The sequence below is a fragment of the Procambarus clarkii genome, chromosome 80 (assembly GCF_040958095.1).
Source record: "Procambarus clarkii isolate CNS0578487 chromosome 80, FALCON_Pclarkii_2.0, whole genome shotgun sequence".
Lineage (NCBI taxonomy): Eukaryota > Metazoa > Arthropoda > Malacostraca > Decapoda > Cambaridae > Procambarus > Procambarus clarkii.
Window position 1 is genome coordinate 11,015,920 of NC_091229.1, and position 14,796 is coordinate 11,030,715.

The 14,796-nt window shown below is 36.3% G+C and overlaps 1 long non-coding RNA gene across 1 annotated transcript; it reads right to left on the reverse strand.

Moving 5' to 3' along the window:
• Positions 1 to 1,542: 1,542 nt before the first annotated feature.
• On the reverse strand, positions 1,543 to 8,910 carry LOC138357846 (uncharacterized). The gene is made up of 3 exons (XR_011225161.1): positions 8,808 to 8,910; positions 4,712 to 4,818; positions 1,543 to 2,117 (listed from the first exon to the last, which is right to left on the reverse strand). It is a non-coding gene; the product is annotated as an uncharacterized lncRNA (long non-coding RNA).
• Between the last annotated feature and the right edge of the window lie 5,886 nt (positions 8,911 to 14,796).

Below are 14,796 nucleotides of genomic sequence, written 5' to 3' on the forward strand. Positions count from 1 at the left end.
AACATTTTCATGTTTTTAAAACATCCTAAAAACGACATTTCATTGTTTTCAGCACGTTTATAATTACGTTTAGAAAAGGTTTTTTGAGAACTTTTATATACAACCTTAGAACGTATATAATTAACATTTCTAAAAACTTTTTTATGATCTTTTAATTACCTACATTAAAGCGTTTAGGGTAAATTAGGGTATAATAATTTTGTAATTCATATCTGAAATAGAAAGGGAGAGAAAGAAAGAAGACATATCTGAGATAGAAATGGACATCCTATATATGCATGTGTAAATTACAAATAAATAGGGTACAAAAAGAGAATTAAAATATTATATTTATTTAATTAAGAATGAGTAATACAACAAAATATATGTAATAGCTCGAAATATATAGACTATATCTATAACAGAATATAAAAGTAAAAATTTAAAAATCTATATATGCAATATGTGAACACAATAGATTTTGTGATCAAGCAGCCTGTGATTCATGTCATGCTGAGATCAGTCTGACGTTATAAGCAGTTATTGTTACTTAAAACTAAAACAAGTAAAATTTTCCGAGTATACATATAACACTATAGTTTTTCTATGACTAATAATAAAAATCTATTAATCAAAAGTTTAGGACTAATTAACTAAAAATAAAAATCTACAAGTGAATGTAAACACAGTCAAGTATAATATTCATGTAGAAAGAGAAAGAAAAAGAGAGAGAAGGAAAGAAAGAGAAAGAAAGAAAGGGAGAAAGAGAAAGAAAAGAAAAAACAGTCATGTATAATATTCATATTAGCACCATGCAATATAACTTAGATTAAGTAAAAAATCTCAGACATTTTTAAATCAAATGAAATATGAGAGCCAGAGAGAGAGACCCAGAGCCAGAGAGAGAGAGCGAGAGCCAGAGAGAGAGCGCCACAGAGCCAGAGAGAGAGAGCGTGAGCCAGAGAGAGAGTGAGTCAGAGAGAGAGAGAGAGCCAGAGAGAGAGAGAGCCAGAGAGTGAGAGAGAGAGAGCCAGAGAGAGAGAGAGAGCCAGAGAGAGAGAGAGAGAGAGCCAGAGAGAGAGAGAGCCAGAGAGAGCGAGAGAGCCAGAGAGAGAGCGAGAGAGCCAGAGAGAGCGAGAGCCAGAGAGAGCGAGAGAGCCAGAGAGAGAGCGAGAGAGCCAGAGAGAGAGAGAGAGAGCCAGAGAGAGAGAGAGAGAGCCAGAGAGAGAGAGAGAGAGCCAGAGAGAGAGAGAGCCAGAGAGAGAGAGAGCCAGAGAGAGAGAGAGAGAGCCAGAGAGAGAGAGAGCCAGAGAGAGAGAGAGCCAGGGAGAGAGAGAGAGAGAGAGAGAGAGAGAGAGAGAGAGAGAGAGAGAGAGAGAGAGAGAGAGAGAGAGAGAGAGAGAGAGAGAGAGAGAGAGAGCCAGAGAGAGAGAGAGAGCCAGAGAGAGAGAGAGAGAGAGCCAGAGAGAGAGAGAGAGCCAGAGAGAGAGAGAGAGAGAGAGAGAGAGAGAGCCAGAGAGAGAGAGCCAAAGAGAGAGAGAGAGAGAGAGAGCCAGAGAGAGAGAGAGCCAGAGAGAGAGAGAGAGAGCCAGAGAGAGAGAGAGAGCCAGAGAGAGAGAGAGCCAGAGAGAGAGAGAGAGAGCAAGAGAGCCAGAGAGAGAGAGAGAGACAGACAGAGACAGAAAGACACACACACAACAAAAGAGGAGACAGAACAAAATTAAGGCAAGGAGAGAGAAGACAGAACAGAAACAACAGAGAGAGGAGAGAAATGAGAAATCATTGAAGAGAAGGGGAAGAGAAACACAAGATAAGAAAAAGATACAAGAAAAATATACAAGATAAAAATGACATAAATGAATACCACAAATATAAAAAGTAAAGGAAGAGAGAAGCTAGAAGAGACAGGAAACGAGAGGTGTTAGAAGAGAGGAGGAAAGGAGAGATTAAAGGACAAGAAAAACAGGAGAGAAACGTAAAAGAAATAAAAAAAGGGACATTTGTGAGGAGAGAAAATAAAGAGACCAGAGAAGACCATATATCAAGAGTGTGAGGATAAAGACTTATATATTTTCTTAGTAGACATCCTCTGGCTCTTGTTGCCCCTCTTGTATACGAATTGTACTTGCAAGTTTTCCCTGAAAAGATATTAACAAAATTAATATTTAATTATTTATTTATATAAATTACACACACACAAACTTATATATATATATATATATATATATATATATATATATATATATATATATATATATATATATATAATATATATAGACCAGAGACCAATTATATATATATATATATATATAATTTCGTAAACCTCACCATGTAAACATTCATGTTTCTACATGTTAAACAAGCTACGAGGATGAGGGAAGGGGATGTTCCCTCCATGCTGGATATTATATTTACCAGGAAAGAGAAAGATATATTTATCATTCAGTACCTCCCTCCTTTGGTACCTCCCTCCTTTTACCCAAGTGACATGGTCACTTGGGTAAAAGTGACCATGTCTTTTTGGGAATAAAGTATGCAATGCATTATAATCTGGAAGAAAATGAGCTTGAAGCAGTTGAAAAACCTGACTTGTGGAGAGGTCATTATGGGGAACTCAGATATTTCCTTAAGGAATTTGACAAACACTTGCTGTTAGACATGAAGTAAATGAGATGTATGTCAAGTTTTGTGAAATATATGATAATGGCACAACAAAATTTATACTAAAGCAGAGATGCAGAACTAGGAAAAGGGGAAAAATTGCCCAAACATACAAGCAATACAAAGATGCGAGAAACAACAATAGCAGTAAGGAGAGGGGCAGAAAGACTATGACTTTCGGTCATATTCAACAACACAAATATACATACACACACACACATTATTGGAAAAAATTGGAATTGGAATATTGGAAAAAATAATTAAAACTAAATGGGTAGAACACCTGGAGAGAAATGATATAATTTCAGACAGACAGTATGGTTTTCGATTTGGAAGATCCTGTGTATCGAATTTACTCAGTTTCTATGATCGAGCAACAGATATATTACAGGAAAGAGATGGTTGGGTTGACTGCATCTATCTGGACCTAAAAAAGGCATTCGACAGTTCCACATAGAGAGGTTGTTCTGGAAACTGGAAAATATTGGAGGGGTGACAGGTAAGCTTCTAATATGGATGAAAAATTTTCTGACATAGAAAAATGAGGGCAGTAATCAGAGGCAATGTATCGGACTGGAGAAATGTCACAAGTGGAGTACCACAGGGTTCAGTTCTTGCACCAGTGATGTTTATTGTCTACATAAATGATCTACCAGTTGGTATACAGAATTACATGAACATGTTTGCTGATGATGCTAAGATAATAGGAAGGATAAGAAATTTAGATGATTGTCATGCCCTTCAAGAAAACCTGGATAAAATAAGTATATGGAGCACCACTTGGCAAATGGAATTTAATGTTAATAAATGCCATGTTATGGAATGTGGAACAGGAGAACATAGACCCCACACAACCTATACATTATGTGAGAAATCTTTAAAGAATTCTGATAAAGAAAGAGATCTAGGGGTGGTTCTAGATAGAAAACTATCACCTGAGGACCACATAAAGAATATTGTGCGAGGAGCCTATGCTACGCTTTCTAACTTTAGAATTGCGTTTAAATACATGGATGGTGATATACTAAAGAAATTGTTCATGACTTTTGTTACGCCAAAGCTAGAATATGCAGCTGTTGTGTGGTGCCCAACAACAGAAGTTGGCCCATATCTTAAGAAGCACATCAACAAACTGGAAAAGGTGCAAAGACATGCTACTAAGTGGCTCCCAGAACTGAAGGGCAAGAGCTACGAGGAGACGTTAGAGGCATTAAATATGCCAAAACTAAAAGACAGAAGAGGTGATATGATCACTACATACAAAATAGTAACAGGAATTGATAAAATCGACAGGGAAGATTTCCTGAGACCTGGAACTTCAAGAACAGGAGGTCATAGATTGAAACTAGCTTAACACAGATGCTAAAGAAATATAAGAAAATTCACTTTCGCAAATAGAGTGGTAGACGGTTGGAACAAGTTAGGTGAGAAGGTGGTGGAGGCCAAGACTGTCAGTAGTTTCAAAGCGTTATATGACAGAGTGCTGGGAAGACGGTCTCATCCTTTAACTACACTTAGGTAATTACACACACACACACACATACATATTATATATATATATATATATATATGTCGTACCTAGTCGCCAGAACGCACTTTTCAGCCTACTATGCAAGGCCCGATTTGCCTAATAAGCCAAGTTTTCATGAATTAATATATTTTCTCTATTTTTTTTCTTATGAAATGATAAAGCTATCCATTTCATTATGTATGAGGTCAATTCTTTTTTTATTGGAGTTAAAATTAATAGAGATATATGACCGAACCTAACCTATCTTTATAGGTTAGGTTAGGTAGCTGAAAATGTTAGGTTAGGTAGTCGAAAAAACATTAATTCAAGAAAACTTGGCTTATTAGGCAAATCGGGCCTTGCATAGTAGGCTGAGATGTGCGTTCTGGCTACTAGGTACGACACATTATATATATATTTATATATATATATATATATATATATATATATATATATATATATATATATATATATATATATATATATATATATATATATATATATATATATATCGGACAATTAGTAAAAAAAAAAAAAAAAAAAAAAATTAAATTATTTTACCTTGTACCTAGATCCACCAGGCCTGTTTGGTGCCTGTTTCAGTACTTCAGACATCTGGAAGGTCACATCCTCCTCCTCAACTTGTGGATGTGCGTTGATAGATGATTCTGTAAAATTAAGTTATTTATATAATAATAAATTCAGTATAACAATAATATTCTGTAAAATTAAAAGTAATTTATACATCAATCAGATAAAACTCTCCAGAGATGGTGATACACAACATATAAAGGACAAGTTTCAGAACAAAATATGCATTTAGGAATAAGGTTTTGTACATGTAGGTAGCACATGAGAAAATAAGTGGAAGGTGATCAAGTTTATATTAACATGTTAATGACTTTGTTAAGGCTTTGCAAGAATGAAAAAATATTAATAATATAATATCACCTACCAATTAATTGTACATCATTTATAAGTCAATTATTTGCATTATTATTATTCAATACTAATGATATAAAAATGCATTTTGTAATCTACTATTTATGCAAGTATTAAGCACAGGATCATGAAATAAACTGCAAAATACTGTAATGGATAAACCAATTAATTTTACATTTTCCTATAGCTAAGTCAGTCAGTTCTATTAGCAGCAGAGAACAATTATGCCCAACCTCTATTAAATGAAACAATCTTAAGAGCAAGTGATAGAAATATAATCATTTATGCTTGGGATTATGGAATGGTTCCAAATATGAAAAATATCAAGTTTTTTGGTTAAAATTTTTTAACTTAAAATTTACATTTTTAAGTGAATTTTAAACTTTAAAAAAATTATTTAATTTTTTGGTTACTTACTTAAAATAACATTATATAGTTCTTGTTTTTGTAGAAATGCCAATTTCTTCTTTTGCCCTTCCAGACTGTATAGTGACCACAGGCCGTTTGTTCATATCTTCATTATTCTTCGAACTGTGGTTGCACAATCAGACCCACGTACACTGGTTAAAAGCATCACCTAAAAGCAACAACAAAAATGTAGTACACTGACGAATTTTGAATATATATATATATATATATATATATATATATATATATATATATATATATATATATATATATATATATATATATATATATATATATATATTAGTTGATTTTATACCCGCATTAGGTCAGGTGATAATACAATGAAGGTGATAATAAAGCCATTCACAACTGCAGGCCTAATAAAAAAAGGAGGTGGCATAGCAATATCTTACAAAGATACCTTCATCTGCAATAGTCTCATTAGTAATAGAGACGACTATTGTGAATATACCTTTGCCAAGTTCTCCAGTAAATCCCTTAAATCCTCCTTGACTATAAGTGCCATCTATAGATTTCCCAATACCGACATAGCTTCATTCTCAGATAACGTAAGGAATCTTATCATAAATAACAATCTCAACAAAAATCAAACCAACTTAGTGGTTTGTAATGGTGAACAAAACATGCAGATACTTATATATAACCTGTGAATAGAGTGTAATAACACCAAAACTATTTGTTTATTGTTTTATGACCATAATAATTGAATCACTAATATGATTCACTAATATATAATCCTAATAATAATCACTAATATATAATCCATTGAGCATGCTGCATCTCTTTCAGTCTCTTTGCAATTTGAACAAGAGGGTTTTTAATTGATCGAACCATATTCTTAAAGTAAAGTAAATGAGATGTATTCCATATTTTGCAAAATATACGATGAAGGCACACAAACATTCATACCAAAACTGAAGGGCAGGATTTATGAGGAGACATTAGAGGCATTAAATATTCCAAACTTGAAGACAGAAGGAAAAGAGGAGATATGATCACTACGTACAAAACAGTAACAGGAATTGATAAACTTGATAGGGAAGATTTCCCGAGACCTGGAATTTCAAGAACAAGAGGTTATAGATTTAAATGAACTAAACAAAGATGCCGAAGAAATGTAAGACAATTCACTTTTGCAAACAGAATGGTAAACGGTTGGAACATGTTAGGTGAGAAGGTGGTGGAGGCCAAATCCGTCAAAAGTTTCAAAGCATTATATGACAAAGAGTGCTGGGAAAATGGGACACCACGAGTGTAGCTCTCCATCCATCTGATTGATAACCCAAATGAATTTTTCATGGATATGATACCAACATCAAATCATAAATCAGATGTGATCCTATCCCCACTGGATTTTGAAGAAGCCATAGACAGTATGCCTATGCACTCTGCACCAGGCCCTGACTCTTGGAACTCTATATTCATCAAGAACTGTAAAAAACGTTATCGCAGGCCCTTCACATTCTTTAATGCACAGTATGTCAATTTTGTGAAATATATGATAAAGGAACAAAAACATTTATACCAAAACAAAGATGCAGAACTAGGAAACAGGATTTGTTCAACTGAAATTTCAAGACGGACAGAGACCAAAAGACACAAAAATGGAATCAATATACGAAGAGGCCAAACCCCCAAACATACCAGTAATACAAAGAGAAACAACTACACGGCAGTGAGGAGAGAGGCAGAAAGAAATTTTGAAAAAAAGGAACAAAGAAATGTAAAGTAGAACAAATCATATTCTATAAATACAGCAACAACCAATTGCAGGTAAAGGATAATATTCAGAGCTTTTAAATGCATGGATGGCGAAATACTCAAGAAATTGTTCACGACTTTTGTTAGACCAAAGTTGGAATATGCAGCGGTTGTATGGTGCCCATATCTTAAGAAGCACATAAACAAACTGGAAAAGGTGCAAAGACATGCTACTAAGTGGCTCCCAGAACTGAAGGACAAGAACTATGAGGAGAGGTTAGAGGCATTAAATATACCAAATATACTACACAAATATATATACTACACATGCACAATAAACTACCCTACACAGGCTGAGTATGGTGTGTACAATAAATTATTAGCTAAAAGATAAGACTGAGTTTGTATAAATGGGGGTTAAGTCAGAGTGGGAAAATGTAAGTGGAGTGCCTAAAAACCCTGTCCTGGGACCTCTGTAATTCATAATATATACAAATAATTTAGACTCAGGTTTGATCAGCAATATTTGAAAATTTCCAGACGATACAAAAGGGATTTTTTTCTGGATTCAGGATTATTTTTTTATGGCTGAAAACAGGTTTTCAGCAATAAAAGAAATACAGTATTGCTGGAACAACCGTCGACATCTTCAAGAGAAAACCTGAACATCTTCAAGAAGTGAAGATGACCTTGAGAAGAAGTATAGGTTGGGAGAAGTATAGGTTAGGAATTGTCTCCAAAGAATTCTCAAAGAATTACTCGTTATTGCTATCCAAGATAATTAGACGAGCCAAAGCTAAATACTACGAAGATAAATTTACCCAAATAAAGAGTACCTTACCTAAAAATATGTATGTACCTTACGTAAATAAACATTTGATTTTGAAGTGCCGGACAAACAAGGCTGTGGTGGATATGTGGGCCTGAGGGGCCTGTCCAAGCAACAGCCTGTTGGACCAAGCTCTCACATGTCAAGCCTGGCCTTGGAAGGGCTTGGTGAGTAGAACAACTACCAGAACCCTATAATGCATGTATCAAGGTGTCCAGGCAGTGAGCACCACATAATGCAGTGCAGTCCTGTAAGAATAAGCACAGTAAGTATGGGCATGGAGGGGGTGCAGCAGTGGCTTGTGAAGGGCTGGAGAGTAAATGGACATGCCCAGGGGTAAAAAGCATTAGGTAACAGAACATAGCCCATAAAAATAGTAATGACAATGAATGAATAATTATATGAATGCAATAATACTTCATATCTCGATAGGAATACTAAGCAGGATGCAAGACAAGGTACTGGTGGTGATAGTGGTTGGTACAAGTCCTCACATCCCCACAGACACCAGTAACAGCCCTCACCTCCCAACACAGTACCCTTGTAGCGAGTTAATCTTATACTCGCTTCATTATCTTATAGCATAACTAATTAACACTAATTACAGAAGCTACACAGGTGATACTTTGGTGTGAGTTGAGCGCACTGAGCGTCGGTATCGCTACACCCTTGTTCCTTAACAACCCTTTGGACCTTTATTACAGAAAAATAGAATCAATTAATTTAATAAAATATAAAATATAAGTGCTTACTTACGATAATACTATCGGTGGAACACAAAATCTTCTTCTTCTTGATAGTAGGTGCAGTTTGCATGAAGGGTTAGTCCTCGCCATGACTGAACTGACGACAAAATGGCCGATGTGTTGATATGGCGTCAGGTGACGCTGTGACGTCACAGGTGAGGGACGCTTTGCGCATTACTCCCTCGTACTTAAAAAGTACTACAGGTACTTTTTGGTTTTATTTTTGAATATGGCAGAAGTTGGACAGCTTTTCAAATCATTATAAGGGAGTGAGTTCCATAGACTAGGTCCCTTTATTTACATAGAGTGTTTACATAGATTAAGTTTGACTCTGGGGATATCAAAGAGATATTTATGTCTGGTGGGGACGTGGCCATGTGTTCTATTACATCTGTCCAGGAAGAGTTTCAGAACAGGGTTTGCAGTTAGAAAAAGGGCTTTATAAACGTAATTTACACAGGAGAATGTATGGAGTGAATTTGTTTAGCATGTTTAAGGATTTGAACAAGGGAGCTGTGTGTTGTCTGAAGGTAGAGTTATTTATTGTCCTGATAGCAGATTTTTACTGGATGATGATGGGCTTGAGGTAGTTTGCAGAGGTTGAACCCCAAGCACAAACGCCATAAGAATGATAGGGATAGATAAGTGCATAATAGAGTGAGAGGAGAGCAGAGTAGGGTACATAATATCTGATCTTAAACAGTATACCAACTGTTTTAGAAACCTTTTTAGTTATGTGTTGTATATGGGTGCGGAAGTTGAGTCTCTTGTCTAAGTATAGGCTAAGAAACTTTCCATCATTTTTATTGCTAATGTTTACATTATCTATCTGAAGCTGAATTGCATTTGTTGATTTGTTTCCAAATAAGATATAGTAGGTCTTTTCTATGTTTTGTGTGAGGTTTAAATGTTGGTTGACATCCACAAGTAGACTTTTTTTAATTAATTGTTTACAACATTATTTAACAGGAGTGGGTTGGGGTCAGAGTAGATGAGTAGTATCATCAGCCAACAATATAGGTTTAAGTATGTTAGAGACATTAGGGAGATCATTGATGTATATAAGAAACAGGAGGGTCCTAGGATGCTGCTCTGTGGCACCTTTACGGTAATTAAGTGGTAGAGTGGGAGAGGTAGAGAGTGGTAGAGCCATCATTGATGGCTTCATATTGGTGTCTGTTACTAAGATAGGATCGGATATAGTTTAGGGCAAGGCCACGGATTCCATAATGGTGGAATTTAAGTAAGAGGTAGTTATGGTTAACAGTATCAAAGGCCTTTCTCAGGCCGATGAAGAGTTCAATTGGAAACTCACTTTTGTCAAGGGCTGAGAAGATTAAGTCAAGCAGACTAACAATAGCATCATTGGTACTATTTTGGGAGCGGAAGCCAAACTGACAGGGACTTAGTATATTGAATTTTACAAGATTGGAGTAGAGCTGTTTGTAAAAAAAAAAAAATAATTTTGATAATATAGGTAGATTCGATATGGGTCTGTAATTATTTATGTCTGCCGTGTTACCTCCTTTATGAACTGGCGTTACTCTTGCTTTTTTAAGGATATCAGGGAAGGTATGACACTCTAGGGATTTGTTGAACAGCAGTGCTATGGATGGTGCAAGGGCATGGGAGGCACGCCTGTGTACCATCGATGGTATTTCACTAATGTTCCCAGCTTTGGTTTTTAGCGAGTGAATGATGGACACAACATCTGTAGGGCTGACCGGAGAGAGGAGAAGAGAGTTTGGATAGCTGCGTGAAAGATATGTGGTAACATATGTCTGAGTCTCTGGGATTTTTCGGGCAAGGTGAGCACCAAACGATGAAAAGAAGCTATTAAATTCAGTTGCTGTTTCAAGATCTGTTGCAGGTGTATAACCATCTTGGAGATTTTTATCTTATTATGTGAATGTTGTTTAGCTCCTAGGATGGTAGAGATGGCTCTCCATGTGCTTTTTATGTTGCCTTTTGCTTCTTTGAATCTATTCTCGTAATAGGAACGCTTTGCTCTTATTATACTGGTAAGCACTGATGAATACCTCTTAACTACTTCTTTTCCAACTAGGCCAATCCTAAGTTTTTTTTTCATATTCATGTTTCTTGTCGATTGCTTTAAGTATGCCATTAGTGAGCCAGGGATTATTTAACCTTTTTGCCAGTTACTTGCTTGGTGAGGAGAGGACAATAAGTATTGTAAAGGCTTTAAATTTTGGAAAGAGGCTAGTTAACGAATTATTATCCTGTGTATTGATAAATTTAGATTCCCAGTTTACATTGTGGAGGGCATTTGTGAGATTGCCTATTGCCGCTTCACATTGTAACCTAAAGGTAATTTTCTTGTTACCTGGTGGTGTTATGGCCATGTTCGCTACAAGGAAGGTAGGATAGTGGTCAGTTGTTCTGTCAGTGATTATACTTGATGTAAGAGGAGCTGTTATGTTGGTCCATCAGTGATCCAGGGTAGTCGCAGATGTTTGAGTGACTCGGGTGGGCCTGGTGATTGCGGGGATGAGCATACAGGAATTCATGCTGTTGAGGAAACAGTCTACTTGAGGGTTATTTTGTAGCCCTAGGTCAATATTGAAATCACCTCTGAGAACTATGTGATTTTTGTTGAGATTATTGTTTATGATAAGGTTCCTCAAGTTGTTATTGTATTTGTGTCTAGCTTCAGACACAAGCATGTTACAGTTATGTCTTAAAGAGTTGAGAGCAATTAAGGATGATAAAGAGTCACTTACAACTAATGTATCAAGTTTGGATACTTGTACACATTTCAGTGCAAGGAGCAAGGCAAATAGTTCAGTCTGAAGGGTAGAGGCCCAGTTGTTTATACGGACTCCCCACTCAAAATATAAGTCATATCCTATTGCCAGGACAACTGCACTTCCAGCTGCACCCGTTGGGCGCTGTAGGAAACCTTCAGTGTATATGATTTGAGAGAGAGAATGCTCTGTGGACAGAGCATCAATATGGCTTAAGACGTTGAGCTTTGCCTCAAGACAAAGCTGGGACTGATCTCTAATTTGCTCCTTTGATGGAAAGGGAGGGATTAAAATTGAAAAGGGTGTAATTTCCTACAGTGCAGGAAAGTGCTATTGTTGTCTCTCTTGGTACAAATTATAAATCTGATACTTTCTGAGTTCAGTTCCAATTTTATTTATCTATTTGAAACAATGTTTACATTCAATAAAGAAATTCTGGAGGGCTTCTGTGCAAGGGTTAGGATGAGCTAGCCTAAGCATTTTTATACCAATTTGACAGTTATTTTCAGTAACACGATAAACAACGCTCGGAATATTAAGTTCCTTTCTCATATTTGCAGTCTCCGTGGTGTAGTGGTAAGACACTCGCCTGGCGTTCCGCGAGCGCTATGTCATGGGTTCGTATCCTGGCCGGGGAGGATTTACTGGGCGCAATTCCTTAACTGTAGCCTCTGTTTAACGCAACAGTAAAATGTGTACTTGGATGAAAAAACGATTCTTCGCGGCAGGGGATCGTATTCCAGGGACCATAGAATTAAGGACTTGCCCGAAACGCTACGCGTACTAGTGGCTGTACAAGAATGTAACAATTCTTGTATATATCTCAAAAAAAAAAAAAAAAAAAAAAAAAAAAAAAATATTAAGTATCTTTGTGGTACGAAGGCACCCAAGGATTATCCTCAAGGCTTCGTTCTGCAATTTTTCAAGCCCTCCAAGCTTTCTTTCAGGATGCCTTAAAGTTAGTTTAGTTCATTTATTATGCACCCCATACCCATCTTGTGGGCGGTAGTGGAAAGGGTTGCAGAGGCACATAATGGGCTCAGGGACTGAACCCAACAATTCATTTAGCTAAGCAAGTTACAATCTTGATGAGCTAGTTACAAAATTCAGTATAAGTCGTCACATCAACAATAGGTTCGAGATCGATCACAAGTACAGTTTCTAAATTAAGCAACTGACATATGTGGAGAGCTAGTGTCACAATTGATATGTTTGTCCTGCACACCGCTCCCCATCCAGTGGGCAGCGGTGGATAGGTTACAATCACTTAGTTACTACTTACAGTTAGCAAACTGGGGATATTTGGCTAAAATTTCTGGTACCAGATCATTTTGAATGAAATATTGACACATCGTTGGTACATTGGTTATAGAATTGTCTCTGAATTCACTATCACATAGTGACGAAGGGGTGTGCAAATAATTTTGTTGACAGTTAACATTTGGTCAGGTCTACATCGGCAGATAATGAGAATTCCCAGAAATACTTGTAACCGAGTCTAAGCCGAGCAGTAGTAACATCTAGAAGTCTGCTGATTTTATTGGATGAACCATAGATGTGTGGCTCCTTTTGCATAATAGTATTGAACGAAAGTTAATCTCCCCAAACACTTTCGCGTTTTGGGCAAGTTACCCCTCCACTCTCTCCATTTTTGTTTGGACATTCCCAGGTAGTGCGCGGAAATACTGAAAAGTGTATACTCTTTTCAACTTTGTCACCTTAATTCTCGTCCTATGTCTTTCATTTTGGTATCAATGCGTTCGCAATAGAATTCCCAACAGAACTATGTGCATATAATGTCAAAGACAGCAGCGCGCTCCACCCGCCGACAAGATGAATGTAGGCCAAGGGTACCAGAAAAAGAAAGCTGAGCCACCCTCAGGCAACTCTCATTACATTAGAGAGCGTGATAATACTGAAAAGTGTATACCCTTTTCAACTTTGTTACCTCAATTCTCATCCTAGTTTTTTCAATTTGGCATCAATGTGTTCGCAATAGAATTCTCTACAGGACTAAAGGCATATAAACTCCAAAAGCCCGGCTTACCATCCGCAACAAACAGAGTAAGCGAGAGTGTGTTACCAGGGAGCGCACAAGAGCGATAAAATGTATACACTCTTTTCATTTTGGTCACCCCAATTTTCATCCTAGGTCTTTCATTTTGGTATCAATGTGTTAGCAATAGAATTATCTACAGGTTTAAATGCATATAAACTCCAAAAGCAAGGTGTACCATCCGCACAAAACAGAGAAAGTGAGAGAAAGTAACCCGGGAGCACTCTAGTGCAATGTAATGTGAACACTCTTTTCACTTTGGTTACCTCAATTCTCGTCATATGTCTTTCATTTTGGTATCAATGTGTTCGCAATTGTATCTGCTGGCATTTTACCCTTTGCTTGGATCTGAAGGGTTTTAGGCTCACCACGATGCAATCTGATAGTACCACAGGTGTATATACCTATCTTCAAGCAGCAATTCACTCATTCAAACCGACTTATAATAGTTATCCATATATAAATGGTAATCTTTGTTCTACCTGTTAACCTGTCATATGAAGAAAGATTGTCAAAGCTTATATTACATTCTCTAGAAAAGCAAAGAATTAGGAGTGACATATGGTAGAGGTGCACAATGGGATGAATGGACATAACAAAGGGGACATTAATGGGGTATTAAAAGTAGCAACACAAGACAGAACTCGAAACAAAGTGTAAAAATTGGAAAAATTTAGATTTAGGAAAGAACTGCATGGGTAAATACACTGGGTTTGTACCTTAAGGTTCATGTATGCAATATTACAGAGTTCCAGTTAACTCCCATGCATGCAATTAATTTATGTTTTTTATGTTAAAATGTTTGTTGATTTGTTTGTATATTTTCATAAGTAAAGCATGCTTACCGTCTTATTCCAAGTTTTATGATAACTTTACAAGGTTTAAAACATAAAGTTCAATATATATTCTGGTTTTCACACAGGAATTATACGTTAATATAACATCATAATAACGTAATGATGTCGTGTAAATAACGTTATACTGACGTCATATAAATGTTATATTTATGTTATAAGAACGTAAATTGGATAGCTTTACAGAAAGTAAACAAAAAAAACTAAATGTTGACTGAAAATTATTTATTCTTAAATATAAAGCATGAAAACATTATAATACCATAGCATTCACTATTATTTTTAAATTTTTACATAAATCTTAAAAAACTGTGTCTCAAGAAT